Here is a 19,353-nt window from a genome sequence, read left to right on the forward strand (position 1 = left end):
GTGTAATATGTTCAGTGGATTTAGAACAGCAAGTTATTATCCTGGCAGTAGAATTTTGAAGAAGTTGTAAGCGATGGATACGTTTTTGTGGAATGCCAGATAGAATAGCATTACAGTAATCTATATGTGAGGTGACTCGGACATTAACTAATACTTCAGTACTGTGTTGCGTAAGAACAGGACGAAGTCTAGAAATGTTTCGGAGATGGAAGAAGGCATTCCGAGAAATGTTACTTATATGGGAGGAATTATTTAATAATAATAATAATAATAATAATTATTATTATTATTTAATAATTGCCATTATTAGTGTATAAATGGATATAAATAATTGCATTTAAACGGTTCGCCAAAATCTGTTGTATGTAAACGATACCGTTTTAAATGTTATTGTTTTTTCATCAGAAAACCCGGTTTCCACATCTACCTGTACTAGTTTAAATGGCACTTTTGCCACTCGCAATATGGCGGATGTGGTGACGTATCGTGTCAACTGGGCAAAACAGCGAATGCGCCGTCTATCTATATATGTTTATGATTGGGCTCGCTTAACAGTCACGTGATCCATTGTCGGTCGCTGGATGACGTCATCCGACGCGACAGCTACTGTAGCCACGCTGCCACTCTCTCGCTTTGTGAAACATTACGGACGCAAGACTGTTGCTGAGTGAACGAGTTCAGAAACAATCTCATCGCCAACAGGTAGTCAGTAAGTGCTCTGTATTTTGAGAATCGCCGCGCGGCGCGTTCGTTAGCCCCCCGCTGAACTTTGCTTGACTGAATCCTCCTGTGGCCACCCGCGTGCTGTTTCTGTTCATTGGTATCTGCGGTTCACGTAACGTGGCTGACTCCTAAATTTTAAATCGTAGCACCCAGTCACACCGCTGGCGCCTGTTCATTCATCACCGTGTGCTCCTTTTGTCGATTCCTTCTCGAATCGCAGACATCGAGGAGACGGCCATTCCACACGTACGGCGCTTTGATTTCTGCCTTTGTTTCTCTTTTGTCCCTCCGTTGTGTCCAGGTCAAAGACAGTCGCGGAGGTGGTGACCGTCCGGCCATTAAAAGAATAGTGAGGATTCAGATTAGTAAAAGTGAAAAACGAATTGGAGTCCATGACCGTGGAGAAGGGTCTTAGAGCACACTAAGAGTGTACCTTGAGCCGATACAGGTGTGACGCGGTCAAATAAGACAATTTTCTAACTAAATAATATTTCAACGGTCCTCGTTAGAAAAACAATAACGAGAATACGTGCAATGAAATATTCGCGTAAATAGCCTTTTAAAGGTTTCATAATTTTGTGTCATTTCTCTGAAATAATCAATCCCATTGCCTGTCGCCTACGACGTAGGCCCTACGTAGTCGCCAGACAACTCCGTAGTATGCTTTGATAGGCAGAGCGCTCCGTGCCCTCACCTAGATTCAGTTCAAGCCGACGTATTAGTCGTGCTACGTCGCATTCACTCGTCTTGCGACAGTAGTTATCATTCATTACTATTAGTTGTGTTGCTGAATTGTGTATGGTTAACGTTCTTCGTGTGATTCATATTTAGTTTTATACCCCTTTAAATATGGATAAATTTTTACTTGGAAAAGATTCGTCTTCACGTACAGATGATGAAGAACCCAGCACAAGTGTTCCAAAAAAACAAAGAAGATTGTGAAAAGGAAGTACAACGAAGACTACATTCGATATGGATTCTCGTGGTGTGGTGACGAAACGGCTCCAAAGCCACAATGCATCATTTGCGGCGATCAGCTATCAAACGAGGCAATGGCACCCAGTAAACTAAATCGCCATCTAAATTCAAACCATCCCAGTTACGCCAAAAAAGACAAACAACTCTTGTGTTAATTAAAAATGATAAGCGGTCATGCTTAAAAGATCTTGACCAAGAACTTCGGGTTACGCAGTCAAATATTGAGCCGAATATAAAACTTTTGTGTTCATTGAAACCAGCGCAGGTATCACATTAATCAGTCATTATGTTATAATAATTATTAAGATTGCATAAAAGTAAATATAGTATAGTTTTTATGTATGTATACTTATAATAAATGTATATTTATAATAAAAAATGAAAATTTATTGTAAAATGTGTATTAAATTAATATCTATATATTAGTGACGTAGCTGGAGATCATGTGGCCCGGGGATGTGAAAAATTTGACGCCCCAAAGCTGAAAGAAATTTTTTTTTTGCGCCTCCTCAAGGAACAAAAAAAAAAAAAAAGGAAAGTACCGTAGTTTGGACGCCCCTAAATAGCTGGCGCTTGGAGCGGTAACCCAATCCCCCCCAACCCCCCAAAGCTACGCCACAGCTATATATTTTAGCTTTTGACGTGCCGCGGAATTCTAGGAAGAACTTTGGTGTGTCGTAGGTGAGAAAAGGTTGCGGAGCACTGTCTTAGAGAATACAAGCCGAGAACAACAGTATCTGTATTTACACACACGGCCTCAAACCTGCTTAACCCAATGCCGATATTTACATGCATTGCTTTAATAGACACTTACATGTGTGTCTTTTTTCCCATTTAACTTGTGTCAAATATGACAAACTCCCATGTTTCAGTGCTAAAGCCAAACCAGTAATGTCTGTTAGTGAGTATTAGACAAGTTAATAGAGATTTGTGGTTTGTGTTACTGCCTTACAGTTCTGTCAGAATGAATTTGAATCTCAGCCAGTTTTTAAGATTCTATGCAGTGTCCATGTCTGCTCTTTTATTCTAAATTTCTTTACTTTTCTAAAGATGCTCAGGTTTAGTGGCCTGGCAAATCTAACTTGTCTTGGTGTGGTTATGGACTTGAATGTGAGTGTACCCTATGATGGTCTATAGCTGGCTCCTGCCCTGTACAGGTACTCTGGTTTTCTTCCTATACCCCAATAACTTCTCTTTGTGTTTGTTTTGTACTGGACCACAGTGGTGAAGTGGAAGTTAAGGTCCATTTGGCTACTTATACATGTGACTTTATCATACAGACCCAACCAGGCTGTGTGGGTGACAGCATGTGCCACTCTTAGGTGAACACCACTGTCAGGACTGGCATCCTTCTTCTGGGCAAGATACACTTTCATTTAATTATTATATTCATTAAGGTCAATAAAGAGCCACTTTTACTCTGGACCTCCCCCTTTAGGGTTACCCATAACAAACTGGTCCGTCATGGTGGACCGTTAAGAAAGACTGAGGCACACAAGGCCTCCACAGTGCCAATCTCACAATACTGGGTGGTGCTGCTGTTTAATATGAGTTTATTAATGTGTTAAATACTAAAATATTTGTGATGTGTGCAGAGTGTACTTAAACAAGATGAAGCTGATAAACTTGAAACTTGTTTCAAAGTTGTTGAAAATGACAGTTTGTTTTGAAGAATGTTTTTGTCCTGGAGCATGTCAGATTTGCCAACCACAGTCGCTGATCTCATCACCTGACCACATTAATTTAAACAATTGTCACATTTAGCGATTGTGTGCCGACCATTCAGCAGAGTTGTGCTCAGCCCTGTTTCTAACAGCCAATAGCATGCTGTTGATGACGCCCGCAGTGTTCAAAGGGTTAACAGCTGTAGCTCTTCAGCAGCAATCTTCACCCTTTATTTTATTTTTTCCCCTTTTGTTTTGCTATATGAAACACAAACCAGAAAGAGGAGCATCTCTTATTTTTGTTAGGTTCAAATCCTGCAGTTTCTTACTCCTCTTCATTTAACTCTATGTCTTCTACTTCAGAGAAACATTCACTGGTTGTCAGCTCTCCTGCACACACAGTCTGCCCCTAAGACTAAAAACAAAATCCATCAATCCATCCATTTTCCAACCCGCTGAATCTGAACACAGGGTCACGGGCGTCTGCTGGAGCCAACCCCAGCCAACACAGGGCACAAGGTAGGAACCAATCACGGGCAGAGTGCCAACCCACCGCAGGACACACACAAACACACCAAGCACACACTAGGGCCAATTTAGAATCGCCAATCCACTTAACCTGCATGTCTTTGGACTGTGGGAGGAAACCCACGCAGACACAGGGAGAACATGCAAACTCCACGCAGGGAGGACCTGGAAAGTGAACCTGGGTCTCCTAACTGCAATTTATCTTAGCAAGTCGCAGGCTACTTGAAGTCAGACTTTGGGTGTCTCCCATTAGGCAGCCATCTTTGCAGGGACACACTGCCAACTGCCTCCATCTTAATAATTATTTCAATGAAGGTTGTGAGTTAAATAATTGTTTTGGATTTTGTAAGCTTGGGACAGTTTCACATTAGAGAAGTTGACCAGCGATTTTAAGTTCCTCCTTTTTATGCCCCTGTTTTATAACATAATCCTGAGGCCTAACTTGTATAAACCTTCCTTAAAATTAACTATTAACAAAATTCCGGGACCCTAACAGTATTGAATGTTCAATCAAAGTAGTGAATACTGTTGACACACAACTGTGCAAGATGGCCTCCTTCTTCTTCTAGCCTGATGGACCCTCCTTTCATTCCCAAACTCATTTTACAGCTAATGTGACAGAAATAGTGATGAGTTACTGTCTGATTGCTATGAACTGTCTGACTTGACATCAGCTTTAACTAACAGGATGTTCTAAAAATCAAATGTCTTTAGATCTGAATGATGCAGTTTTAATGGAATTGATTCCTGTTTTTTTCCACAGAGAGATAAAACTCTGCCATTTACTGTAACGTTTAAATGGATGTGAAAGAGGAGACGTGTGAGGCTGACATGAATATCATAAAATTAAGGATCATAAATGTTGAGGAGGACTGTGAGTGGGAGAGTGTCCACCCCAAACAGGAGAGTCTGGACATTAAGGAACAGGACCGTGAACTGGGGTCAGTGAAAATTAAAGAGCAGGATGAAGAGAAGTGTGTCGGCACAGAGATACACAACTATAGAAGTTTGGAGAGTGTCGAGGAAGATGACCTTCATTATGGACATCAAGATGGAGCAGTGACCGGGTTAGTCTCTTCTCAAAGCGGACACTCTTCATCTCCGGAGTCTTCTATCAATGGAAAATATGAATCATTACAGTCTGACAGAAAGACTACTGAAGAGATTTCATCTCCTAGAACTGAGGAAGGTCAGCCATCACCTAAGAAGTCATCTAAAACAAGTAAGTTGCAAATAACAATCGGTGTACATTTTATGGTCAGGGTTATGGGCCTGAAAGTGCTGTCTTGTGCTTTTTTTAAAAGAAACTTAGACAAACGTTCAAACTATATTAAACACAGCACTTTCACAACGTTTTACAGGGTTTAGGACTCTGCACTTCTTCCGTTATTGTTTGTAACATTATGCAAACACTCTAAGCCTGTCTTTGGTAAAAAAAGTTTGTGAACCCTTTGGAATTCCTTTTATTTCTGCAATAATTCCTCATAATTCTGTGGTCTGATCTTCTATTAAGTCCATAAAACAGACAAGCACAGTCGTCTTAAACTAATAACAAACAATTAGATCCTTGTCATTCCTGAATACATTGTTTAAACATGGGAACAGTCCAGTTTGTGACCCCCTGTCTTTAGAAACTTTCTGATCCTCCTTTAGCTGCAATTACCTTCACCAAACATTTCCTGCAGCTGCTACTCAGGGTTCAATTTCTTGTCTATTCATCGTTTCAAAAGTTTTCAATTCCTTGATTTCTCAGGGATTCCTTCAATGATCAGCTGACTTCAGGTAAAGCTGATGAATCCTAAGCTCTTCTGATTGGCCGGTTTGGAACACCAGCTTTCTTCTGTTTACACCTTTCTCTTGTAGATTTCTTCTTTTGTTTCAGCTGATTGTCTTTTTCGTTACCTAACTTCTCTCAAGCTTTCACTATCATGACATCTCCTATCAGATTTCTTTATAACAATTTTTAATTCAGTGCTACATTGATGATGGCATCCTGTCCTGGTCCTGCAGAAGCAAAAAAGCCCTAAACTGTGATTCTACCATGAGGTGATAGCAATGGTGTGCAGTGATCTTTTACCTTCAGACCACTGTGAAATGGGGACACACACATGGTGACATGGGGATTCAAGCCTTCAAAAGATCCAGACATCAGACCAGGGGTGACATTTATAAAACTTTTCACAGAATTGAGCATGAATATATGCACACACAAAAAAAAAAAAAAAAAAAAAAAAAAAAAAAACAAACAGGAAAATGTGTACGTCCAGAAAAAAATTTCTAAGATTTATAAACCAGATGTATGCACATTACTACAAAATGTACTTTTTGTAAATCATAGTCACTTTTTAAATATGTATATGTGACCACTCCTTTAACTGCCACCCTGAAACATTCACATATGGAGTCTGCTAATCTGTCACCTCTGTATGCAATCATGATGCTGTAGAACTTCATGGGCTGGTAGATCAGCCTCTTCCTCCTCAACCTTTAAGACCCCACCACCTGCATTCAAGAATATCTGGCTTTGCTCTTCATTTGAGAGTGAAAGATCACACATGTAGTTACAGTGTCCTCTGTGCTCTGGGGTTCAGGAAGGGTGTAAGGCAAAACGATCTGTGCAGGAAGCCACTGTCACCTGGCACATGTAATGACATGATTGCTGTTATAATGAATAGGTCAGGTCATATGAAACACTGAGAGTTCAGCAGGTTACTTCACCAACAGATACTTCACCATGTAAAGCATCATCACGTCTATCAAAGCTACTTTGTCTCAAAATAAATGAATCGTGGTTTGAGTGAGGCCATGGAGACGTGACATTTGTTAGCCACATCTTGGATGACTTGTGTATAAATGGAATGTCACTGCTTACGGTTAACAAAAGCAGTTTCGATATTGCTAGGTGCCCTTTTTGCAATATGAGTGCAGTAAAGTGTTCCAGTTGTGTTAGGAGAGATGGACATGGCTGCAGAATGACTTTTTGTGTTGGCAAAAACATGTCATGTGTTATGTGTGTACACCCATACTGTACAAAAAGCACATGTAGTGCATCAGCAGTCAGTTGATGGCTTCTAGCACAGCAGGCATAATGGAGTGAAGCTTGGCTGAGATACTGTTGAGGTGTCGGTCAATTCCCTGAGAAGTAACATCAACTAGCAGATATAAAGTAATGACAAAGTAGAATTTCTTCAGTTCAAATACTGTATATATCATTGGCTCTCTTTAAGGGAACTAAAATACAGTTTGTACATCATAGCTCTAATTTTTGAGGTGCCATGTTTGTCACATCAGTGCACATTATAATAACAGCTTGGTGAATTGAATTATTCTTGCGATTCGTCATTTAGCTAGTTTGGCTGCCTTTTCGTTCTTGATCAAGGGTGTCGTAATTTCCCAGTTTCTCTAAAATGTTGTGTATGTAAGGGTCAGAGTTATTGTAAATACATTTGTTCCCCTGTCAATTTTCTTTAGTAAATCCTAATGTTTGTATGGGAGGTTGCATACACATGTTTCGAGTCCAATTTTATGTGTATGCAAGCTTTATAAATGAGGCCTTAGGACCTTCACTAGCCAATCTTTAGATAGGTCTCAATCCAGGCAGCCTGACCCCAAACTCATCAGGAGGCTTCAGCATGCACAGGCCCAAAATGGATTGTTGGTTTAAATAGTTATAATAAAGCACTCATCAAATGTCATTAAATAACTGAAGGACCACCTCTCTGATATCAAATATATATGCTGGGGGTGGTCCTTGAGGAGTGATATTGGTGTAACCTCACCTCTTAGGGTCTCACCCACAAAATACAAAGATATTTGGGTAATTAATAAACAACACAATATAAACAACTTGAAATTACATAATCAGAATGAAAGGGGAAGTAATATTTGAAAAATATTGAAAGCACTAAATAAGCTAAGATGTTCTTTTAAATACCTGTATTTGCTCTCCCAGATTTACTTTTATCGCCCTTTGTTATAATTTCCCAGCCTTTTTTTTCCCTCTCACTTTATTATCTCCTCTTGACAATCTTAAACAGTTATCTTGATGTGATGTTGGGACAGCTTAACTGTTAGCTAAACTAACAAGCTTGATGGACTGATGAATGGTCTCCTCTTGTCTGTTACATTTCTTATGTTGTTCTTCTGTATGTTCATGAGCAGATCTTTATCGAGAAGAGACGGCTTTGCAAGAACCCACATTACTTTCCTTTTATTTGTCTGAGTGCCTCTAAGCCACACCTCCAGTCTCCTCTCATTGGTTGAACACCTGACTTCACAGGACTGTAAAGGTTTAAGTGACGTGTTCAGCATTGACAGCCCAGTTGTTTGTGTGTTATGAGTTCAGGTTGATTTTGTTTGTCTGTGATTGTTGTGTAGTTGAAGATCAGACCACATTCTCAGGTGGAATTTGGGCAAAAATTCAGGAGATTCCAAAGGGTACACACACTTTTTCTTGCATCTGTAAAGCAATTTAAATTCAATTGAAGGTTTTAAGCAACACATTCTCGGAGCTGCTTAATCCAACCGAGTGTCTGTCTCTGTGCATCTTTAGCTAAAAGTCTTGTGCCTGGCCTGTTTGTGTTGTAATGTGTTACAAGAATACGGAGACACAGTTGGCAACCAGTTATGGGTAAATTTTGCACAAACATTAAGATGTTGTTCTTTACACAGAGAATAACAGAAAACACAATAAGCTACAAAGTAGTGTGGTAGACAGTAGGAGTTTAGGGGCTTTCAAAACTCGACTTGATGTTATTTTAGAAGAATTAAGTGGATAGGACAGGTGAGCTTTGTTGAGCTGAATGGCCTGTTATCATCCAGATTGTTCTAATAGAGCTGCAGTCAACTGAGAGAAAATTAAGGACTTCTTGTTGCCTTAGCTCTTCACTTTATGTATTGCTTCATCTCCCTCTCTCTTGTAGCAGGCATTTTTGTGCTTTACTATAGTATTGTTTAAGTTTTAATTTCTCTGGCTTTGACTTGTCTATCATTTAATGGTAAATGTTCAGGTTGCTCAGCTAGCTCTGTATTGCAGCTGATGGAAAGAGAAAGTCATTGAAAGGTGGAGTTTAGATTTTCATTGGACTTTTTTACATGCGCACTTGAGAAGTCTTGGTGTGTTAGATTGTTATTCTATTATTTATTGATTGTCATGAGTATCACGTTGTGTTTAGTAAAGATTTACTGCATAAAAATCATGTGATTATTGTGACATCATATTGGTGATTGTGTTAAGGTTGACTTGGGCATTTCTGGAGTATTTGAAATTGCAGAAGAAGTCTGCAATAAGCAGAAGTGTTTGTGGTTTTTAAACAGAGTGTTTTCTTTCTGATTTCTTCATTTATGAAATATGTACTTTCTTTCAGTTTGACTTTCAGTTCTCCATTTGGCTCATAGTTTTTTTATCCCCTGATTATTTTCTTCTCAGTTAGTATCTTTGCCATTTTACTATTTACAGTATACACATTATTATCTTTGCGGTATAGAGTCTGAATTGACCATATTCAAGAACTCTGGAGTAAAGACCACTGTAAGGAGCTCTGGACAAGAGCTTGTTGGTGTTTGTCATGATGACAGCCCTAGTAGTCTTTGGAGGATAGCAGTAGTAAGGGAAACTGACAAGTTGAAGAATGAAGCCTTTCATGTAATTTTAGTAGGAACTAGTGCTGGGCGGTATACCGGTTCATACCTTAAACCGTTTTTTATTTTTTTTATGATATGGATTTTTCTTATACCGCAACACCGGTTTAAATTGCCTAAACGACATTCGGAACGTGGTGCAGCGGGAAACTGTTCAAGTGGGGACCTTTTTCACTGCTACACCGCTAAACACAGATTTGTTGCGCGGGGGCTCTTTTTCACTGCTACACCACCAAATAGGTAGCGGTAGCGTAGGTATTGCACGGTGAAAATGGACAGAGAACATTCCGAAACTGAAGCCGACAATAAAGTTGAACATGATGAACAGAAGAACTTTTGCCAAAAAAAAGGAGTCATGTCCGTCGCCTGGAGATACTTTAGTTTTAAAACGTCAGATGTGTAAATACTGTTTCTATTCTACTGGATAATACTGCAAGCCAAGTTGTACTTGTTTTATTTGTTTTCAATACAGTGTAATGTACCTGGGTAATGTGTAATAGTGTGACGACATGTTGACTTTATTCTCGACATTTGTCATTAAAGTAGAACATCGTTAACTAAACTTCATCGTAAAATGAATATTTAATTTACTAGATTTTCTCAAACACTGTCATAAGTTATATAGCACATTAAATGGTTTGTGTTAAGTGATTCTTAAACTGACTTCTTCTTGCACTAAGAGGAGGCGCCGGCAGCGATCGCCGCACAGAAAACATTCACTTGATGATCTTCCTGCTCTCTGAACATTTAGAATGCTAAGATAAATACTTAATATAAGTTTCATGGTGAAATGCATTAAGGCATGCATTAATCATATGGGGGCACAGCCGCGTGCCTGCCTTGCATTTGCATGTTTTTCTGGTGGGTTTACTCGGCGCTTCAGTTTCCTTTCAAAGTCATGTAGGATGTGGGGTTTTGTTGTGCTATATTGACCCTGCTAGTGTACGTTTTGCTTGTATTCATCCTGCGATGTGCTGGCGACTCGTTCAGAGATGGACGCAACTCTGAATGGATGGCATAATTAAAAATGTATAACAAAGATATTTGTAAAGTTCTGAACACTCCGTGGGCCAAGTTTATAACTAGTTTTAATTTCAGAAAGACGTTTATCGTGTGGTGATTGGTTATGTGGTGAAAGAAAAAGGAAGGACAGGAACTGGGGTTTTGGTACGTCAGATAGAGACGGCATGCATGCAATAAAGATAGACCGCTCAGAAGAACATCCATTGAATTCTGTGTTTGTGTCTTCGACCACCAGATCACAAAGCTAACATTTACACAATATTTAAGGTAAACATGTGCGGTACCCATTCATACATCCAGTTTTTTGGAGCCTCGTCACACCTGCCATAAAGTTCTCTGCACTGAACATACACCTGGGGACCCCTTACTGCGAGGGAGCAGCACTACCGCCTCACTACCATGCATGTGTAATACCTGCTTTAATGCATTGCATCATGAAAATGATATCAAGTATTTATCTTAGCATTCTAAATTTTCAGAAAGCAGGAATATCATGAAGTGAGTGGATATCTGGATGGTGATCGCTGTCTCCTCTTAGTGCGGAGGAAGTCAGTTTAAGAAGCGTAGTGATTAACAACTGGGTCGGGGAACGCAACACAAAGTATTTAATGTGCTGCATTAATTTATGACGGGGTTTGACAAAATCTAGTAAATTAAACATTGATTTTAGGAAGAAGTTTAGTTTATGACATTCTACTTTAATTATGAAGTAAACTATGAGATTAAAGTGGAAATGTCGACTTTAATCTCAACATAAACGGCGAGAATAAAGTGGAAATGTTGACTTTATTCTCGACATATAGTTTGTTTTTTTCTTCCCTGTATAGCTTAGCTTGAAGCAAGGTCCATATTAATGCAGTTTGCCTAAATGATGGTTCAGTTGGTAAAGATGTCATCACCAAGTTGCACTTGTTTTATTTTATTTTAATTTGGTGAATACTGTGTAATGCACCTGGGCTTGAAGTCTTGAAGTAATAGTGCAACTATCAGTAATACTACTATTATTTATTTTATTGTTATTATTTATTAGTTTAAATATTATGCAGTTTAATGATGATAAAGTTGTTTAAAAAGTCACTTTAACGTGTCAGTGGACAGAGATTGTTAACATTAACAGAAAGTGTAGTTGGTTTGCAAAAATATTTACTATTTATTCCTTTTCTAAGACATATTCGGTGCAATACAACTTTTGACAAGCACTTCTGGATATTTTACTAAGTCTAAATGCCTCTTTGTATGGTTGAAAATATGTTGTTTTTCCAAAATTTGTTCATTAAAAAGGTTCTATATTTTGACTGCATCTGTCATGCAATGTGATACCTTCTCCATTAGTGCCACCCCCTTGAAAACTATCACTTTATGAGGCAATCCAAAATTGTATTAATACTTGTGTGCACATTAAAATGTTTTTTTTGTACAATGTACAATACTCTTGACACTGGAATAGGTTATTCTTAGCCAGTAATTGCAGTGGAAAATGTGGTTAACATCCACTCATGCATGGGGAAAAAAATACCGTCGAATACCGTGAAACCGGGATAATTTAGAAAAATACCGTGATATAGAATTTTGGTCATACCGCCCACCCCTAGTAGGAACATCTGCTGATGTGAATTAAATAAATCAAAACGGTGACAGATGCCTGCAATTGATTAATAAAAACCCACAGAATGAATAATTAAAGAAGACTTCTTTTGCATACATGAACTCATATTAAATGTAATACACAGTAAAACGCAACACATTTAATTTCAGTTAGTGCAGTGCACAACCATGAATATTATAAAGGGCTGTATAAGTGAGACCGGTGTGTGATAAAGCTGACTAGTCCTGGTTTCACCTGCCACTCCTCATCCAGAGCAGACACTGATACGAGTAATGGCTCAGATCTCGGGTTTCTTCATCTTATAATTTTCTCCTAGATTACTGGTTCTCCTGTGGGTCAGTGCATTAATTCTTCACTTTGTTCATTCTTCTGTATTGCTTTAGTGATTTAAATGAGCTATTTTTGTATATATTTTGCATTTAGAAGTCCGCATGATGCTCATTTGAATAATGGCTGTGTTGTAAGAGCACTCCATGCCACTATCCTGCAATTAATCTAAAAAATGTCTCATCAGAGCATCAATATACCTTTTGTGCTTTTTGATGTGACAAATTAATTGTTCTGATCGGAAGACGCACCCTGGTTCTTTGCATTCAGGGCCAGTGAAGAAAGCCCAGAGGAGTTTGAGGATGGTATGGCGGCTGATAACTCTGGAGCAGTTTCCACTGTTAATCAGCTGACAGCCTTTATATCGGAGCAAAATGGAGTCCAAAGTCTGACCGTCAATACTTCAGAAGAGAGGAGGTTATCTAATTTCCTTAGTGATATTGTAGAAATTAGAAACAAAAACAGAAACTCCTGTCAGCTTTTATTCAGGTCTGTACTCAAGTGGAGCAGCATGACACAGAGAATACATTCCTTTTATTTTATCAAGCTCCCCATAAGAAACTTTATAGACAATAAGATGGATCGAGGAGAGGCAACATCAGAATTATTTGAGTTCCATATAATAAGAGTGGGAAAATGTTTGGCTTTATGAAGAAATAATGGCTTTTTGGTTTTCAACCATTTCTAATTTCAGGCCGGGCACATAGAATACATACCAGGCAAAGTGACATGTCTACGTCCAGTTCTGACTGAGTTACTATTCTGAAAGATGCACACAAAAATTCAAATGTAAATTTTGAAGGATGGAAGGTCTACTTTTACTCCCAATTGTTAAGTCAACACCACACCAACCCCACAAGACCTCATCTCTGGTGATCAAAAAGGCTCCACAAATGGATCTTTCTGCTTTCCTGATTTGTCTGACAAAGTTTCAGACTTCCTTCCCAGGGGTGCAGCGGCATTTCACTGACACACAACAGGCGCTCAGTGTCCTTGACTCCTTCATGTCGCTGGTGTTTGGCCGCTTTGACTGTTTTATGTATGATATACCAGTACTGCTTGGACATTTTCCTGAATATTAATTCATAATGGCTACTTTTTCCTATTTTTCATGTGTGTATTTCATGTGTGTGTACATACACATGTGCTTAGAGAGTCATTGCCGGTTGTGAGAGGTCAGGACCTTTCATGCTCCACATACTCTCGACCCACAATTGTTTAATATTTTCTTGCATGTCATATTTATCTTCAGATGCGTTTTTTCATATTTTCACCTCATTGACTCTTGTATTGTGAATGTTGAGGTGAGGATGGGATTGTTTACTGAGCTCTCTCCATGTTTGCACACTCATAATCATAACCTGTTGATTTTTTCCTGTGTTTTTATTTGAGAGACCTCGGTTTAGTTTTTTGCATATATGGGTTAGTGGTGGGGTTCTGGAACTACTGTCTACATTATACATGACTACTGGTGGGGCTACTGGGTTAACTCGTTTGGCACCTTGTAACGTATTTCATTTACACTTCTCCTTTATTGCTGTTCTTTGTTTTCCTCTCTCCTGTCTAATCTCAGTGTCTTCTCTTCTACTTGCAAGCATTCAAGTGTTGCTGATTTATTATCTTTGAGCTAGGCTGATACAGCCTGTTTTCAAGATTCGTTTCTTTTGGTTAAAGACATTTATTGAGCTCCCTCCACTTGTTAGTGTGTGGCAGTGTCCTTCTCGGCCACTAGTAAAATAACATGGAGTTTTGGGCCGAGTTCACTGTGCTGTACCGCTGAAGGTTCTTGATTCTGGAGGTGTTTTAGAAGGCAGGTTTTGTTTTGTGTTGATGGAGATTGCTTGAAGAAAACTGGCCTGTGTTGCAGTCTATGTCCCACCTCAATAGAATAACACATTATATTCATCCTTTCCTTTCTTTGTCTATATTCCAAATAATCATTGGTATGGGTGCAAATGCATTTTTTAACTCCCTGCTCAATGAATCACCTTCCCTGATTAATCAGCGTTTTCCTCCCTTTTCACAGGCGCTTGCCAGATTTATTATGGATCTAAACTCAATTGATGTATTTGTATTCTTGTCCTCGTTGTCTGACCACCGCTGCATTACACTTTAGCTATTTCTCCCCTCGACAGCATTTTCATGCGGATTTCATTAAACAAACCTCTGCTAAACTTAAGGGATTTATAATGCTAAACACTCTTTTTGAGATCCACCTTGTGTTTGACTCGCTATTGAAGAGCATATTAAAGGCCTGACCATTGCTAATACCTCCAAATAATATTCTCACTCGGCATACAGTAATATTGACAATCTTGAAGCATCTGAATAAGCCTTTAAATACAGCCGTGTTTTTCTTATCCAGTCCACAAGCTCGATATACCGCAAATCAGAGAGAAGGTAAATGACCATCTTGTGCAGAGTTGAGAATTAATTTCATGCGCACTCGTTGCTGTCTCTCTGGTGCTAAACTGAATGAGATGTGAGCTCTTGGACTGCACAGATGAGATTTGTTAGCCTCCATGTCCCAGGTGGAGCAAAAATATAGTGATAGTACAGATATAGATAACATCACTAACTGCTGCTTGGAAATTATAATAAGGTGTATTTTTTTTCCCTGTTTTCCCCTGTTTAAGCTGAAGAGATTAAATCCATTGAATGCATTTTAGGAGGAGATGGTCTCGTATGTTACAGGAGATGGACATCTGAAGCGGAGCTCCGTTAGCAGCGGCTTTATTTTCCCACATGTTTTATTATTTTGAGGTATCCTGTATTTACCCGACCCGAGGAGCTTCCACTACAGTATATAAACATGAGTAACAAGAAGGGAGGTCAGAAAGAACCAGAAAGGAAACTTAAAGCTACATCAAAATCTAGACAGACATCAAGCCCAAGTGTGAGGTACGGCTTCTCGGAGACTGACCTGGAACAGGCAGACGAATGCTCAGACTTCCTAGGACCCCGCTCCACTGCATCGTCTCCAGTCGAGAGCGAAAATGGGAGCGAGGGTGCAAGTAATGCAGGTCTTGATGGATCGCCGATTTCAAAAGATCATTCGAAACTAGAAAAGGCCTTGCAGTATGTTCTCTCTTCTACTCCTCGTGAGCCCTAAGCATCGGCTGTAACAGGGGCTGCAATTCCACCCGCGGAGCACGAAAGCCAAAACGATGTGTCCGAACTGAAGGAAATGATCATAACATTGGCCACGGCTACGGCCGTAAGTGAGCTTAAGAAAGACATTCAGAGAAATATGAAGAAGGAAAGAAGTGACTTGCTTAAGACAAACGAGAAACTGCAACAGGAGCTGCGTCAGGATAACAAAAACTTGGAAATGCGTCTATTTAATTGTTTTGACGCGACCTTTAAAGGTATACAGTAATCCCTCACCTACCGCGGGGGTTACATTCCAGAGCTCCCCACGATAGGTGAAAATCCGCGAAGTAGCGACCTATATTTATTTTATTATTTATGCATATTTTAAGGCTTTATAAACCCTTCCCACACTCTTATAAACCTTTCTCACTCTCTTGTTAACCTTTCCCATGCTCTTATAAACACTTCCTATGCTCTTAAACCCTTTCTACATTCTTAAACACCGCAGACCAACACTGCACACTGCACGCAGTGATCAGACGTCGATGTGTCTGCACTTGCTTTGTGAAGGGGGGCAGCTGAACTCTGAGCAGAGCAGAAATGGACTTTGTGCTGCTTCTGCCAAAATGCCTGCTTGTCGCTCTGCGCGTTCGGAAGGAGGAGGAGGAGTGGGGGGTGTGTGAGGGCTGAACGCACGTTCGCTCAAACCCCCCTCCCCGGAGGCGCAGCACGCTCCTGCCACTTCGCATTGTCAAGGGAGTGTGGAGCTGAATGAATGCTAAGGAGAAGTGGACTTTGTGCTGGCTTTGTGCTGCTTGTCGCTCTGCGTGTCAATAATTTAAAAGCCTGTACAATCAGGCTTTTAGGTGTACATCACCTATTTTCCTGTCTCACTGTCTTGTCTTGCGTGAAGTTAAAATGTTTTATAATAGTGAGATGTTACTCATATCCTTAGCCCGACATCCACATATCATATGTGTTAAAAAAGTGTGTTTTATAAGTTTACATGTGTTTAAAGCATGTGGGATGGGTATTTTAAGGCTTTGTAATAAAAAGGTTTTCTCTGTAACAGGAGAAGGGATAAAATAAAGGAGTAAGACGGGGTTGGTCGCTTCAGTGCAAAACCAGCTACAAAGATTGGAATGTTTGGGATGATAGCGAAAGAATGTGCAAAAACTTGCTTCTCATAAAGAGTTTCAGAATGTTATGGGAATACAGTCAAGGCCATGTACTTGTTTTTCACTTCGAGGGGCTTCATTGCAAGCAACGCTTGTTATTGTGTGTCTTCTGATACTAGGCACCATCTCAGTGAGGGCCAAGTAGAAGAAAAACAATACTGCGTCCCGTGGAAGGGTGTGTGCTGAAACTGATCACTTCTGTATACACTGCTTACACGTAAGCCATTTTGGGTAAGGACACTCAATTAGTATATAAGGGAAGGTTCCGCCCTCAGTTTCTTCGGAAGCTCAACCGTGGGGAACGTGCACACCGCCCGGTATTGGACCAGGCTCACGAGTTGATCCTCTGACGAGACTGACATGCGGGCTCCCTCAGTCTACTGGTCTAGGATGATGGCTCTGGGTCTTTTGATATTACTGTAAGTATAGTATAAGTCATATATATATATTACTGTAAGTCAATAGTACAATTCCTATATCTGCATGTATATTGCTATTATATTGTATGTAACTGATATTATATTTGAACAAGTAAACACAATTGAAGTATTGGACCTTTCCTCTCTGATTCCTGCCTGCTTATTTTCTCTTACAACCTTGGAACCATTTTCCCAAACTAAAACATTTTGGCGTAGTCGGTTGCAGGATTTTGGGGAATATGGTAAAATATTGAACTATTAAGTGAGGCAAAGGAAATCACAGATGTTTAAGAAAAAGGATAAAAACCCTGGCGCAGCTCCTTTACCTCTCCCCGGCTGGGAAGAAACAGTATGGGAAGACTGCGCCAGAGAATTGAGATGTGGGGGGGGATTAGCACAATATTGGCAGAGCTTGGATCCCCCAACACCAGTGAATGTGCTAGCCGCGCTTAAGAAATGTCAGGTGTCTGCAAAGGAACCCATAATGGGCTTGCAGACGCGAGGGTGGGTTTTGCTAACTGCGGTTAAAAATCTGGATAGTCTGATAGACGAAAAAGAAAGGGAGATTAAGAAAATGCAAATGGACTTGGCGGATGCGTTAGGGTGGGCCTCAATGGCCGAATCCCAGGTAGCTGTATTATTGCCGCGGGTACAGAGAGCCGAGGGGATGTCGGAAAAGGCAGCCTTTTGCATAGCCAAGGTGAATGCGAAAAAGAAGCGCAGACCGGATGTTGCGAAGATCAAAGCGTTTGTAGCCGCAGTTAACGTCCATGAGTGGGATCCTGAAAAATGGGACGGTAACATTTGGGATGATGATTATGAGGATGATGACGGACCTGATGCAGGGTCGGTAATTGACCCTCTGCCTCTACAGGCTAAACCCGTGATGCGTTGCAGACTTTTTACTGATGCACAGGGTAATGTTAAGATAAGGAGAAAAACCGGCGCAAGAGTAAACACTAGAAAGGAGGAAAGAAAGCCAAGGGTAAAGGAAAAGGGAAAAATAAAGGAAGGACTTTATATCCCATTGAAGAATTAGAACATGCAGCATGAAATTGTTAAGGGTAAAGCTAAAGTGTAAGTTAAAATTTTTTTTTTTTTTTTTTTAGAATTAACACAATGTAAATAGGTAGTATCGTAATCATAAATTCTGTTTTAGGAGGAGGAGAGGAGTGGGTGCAACATACTGTGTTCTTGTTTTACAGAATTGGGGGTGTTCTGAATGAAGTAGGAGCCACCACATTAGGAGGCGAGGCAACGGAGACGACTCAGGTCCGATGGTGGTGGAACAATTCCACTAAATCTAGACGGCAGGAGAACACGACGTGTCCAGAGAATCAGTCTTGCCATGTCCTCACCATTACGACTGGTGACGGGTGCACCATCTACTCCTCGAACTTGAAGGTGCCGGGGGTAAAACCACAGAAGTATCTGATTGAGTGCTCTGAAAACTTAAATATTACCTGGACGTCGAAAGTAACTTGGTGTATGGGGCCCTGGAACGGCTCCAAGGTACAGTGCGAGGTCAATGCAACATCAGGCGAATACACCTCTAATAAGACTGGGCCCATTGGCTGGATCAATGCAACTGAAATTATTAACAGGACTATACCAATGCTTGCTATAGCCGTGTGGGCTAGAACCCCCATAACGAGACAGTCACATGTAGAACCAATAATTGACACATGTAAACTTGTTTCTACGACAGCAAAAAGGACTAAGGTTACATGGCAAGTGACGTTTCCACTGTTGCCACAGTGTAAGCGTGCTAAACGGGCATGGTATAACACTTTCTTAGGAGGGGTTGGCACCACCCTAGGAACTTTAAACACCATAGATAATGAAATAACTGCAAACAAGCTTGAGAATGTGGGACGACATACTCACAAAGTGGCAGACCAAATGGCTAGGTGGTTACCTCAGTCCATGGTCTCTCATCAGCAAACAGTAAACTGGGAGCAACGCGCTTCAGATTGGATAATCATGGCTAGCAATGACATTCGATGGCTAAATGTCTCAAGTTTCATGAACTGGACTGTATGCACTTTTAACATATTACAAGCACAGATACAGAAAAATAACATGCAAATGGCTTTAAGGACTAATACTATGCAAATATGGCAAGATATATGGAACATTAGCAGTAGCTTATGGTTAACGGTTAAACCTGAAAA

General features: G+C 40.1%; 2 protein-coding genes across 2 annotated transcripts in view; both read left to right on the top strand.

The window, feature by feature from the left end:
* The window catches only part of LOC127525821 (gastrula zinc finger protein XlCGF26.1-like), a 98,986-nt gene that overhangs the window by 70,838 nt on the left and 8,795 nt on the right, over positions 1 to 19,353 (top strand). The gene's annotated exons all lie outside the window — the stretch shown is intronic.
* Positions 609 to 19,353, top strand: part of LOC127526327 (gastrula zinc finger protein XlCGF7.1-like) — a gene marked incomplete at its 3' end in the record, with an annotated part of 246,987 nt that continues 228,242 nt past the window's right edge. The window contains exon 1 of the mRNA XM_051921618.1: positions 609 to 709. The remainder of the gene's footprint in view (positions 710 to 19,353) is intronic.

The sequence above is a fragment of the Erpetoichthys calabaricus genome (genome assembly GCF_900747795.2).
Source record: "Erpetoichthys calabaricus chromosome 1 unlocalized genomic scaffold, fErpCal1.3 SUPER_1_unloc_10, whole genome shotgun sequence".
Taxonomy (NCBI): Eukaryota; Metazoa; Chordata; class Cladistia; order Polypteriformes; family Polypteridae; genus Erpetoichthys; species Erpetoichthys calabaricus.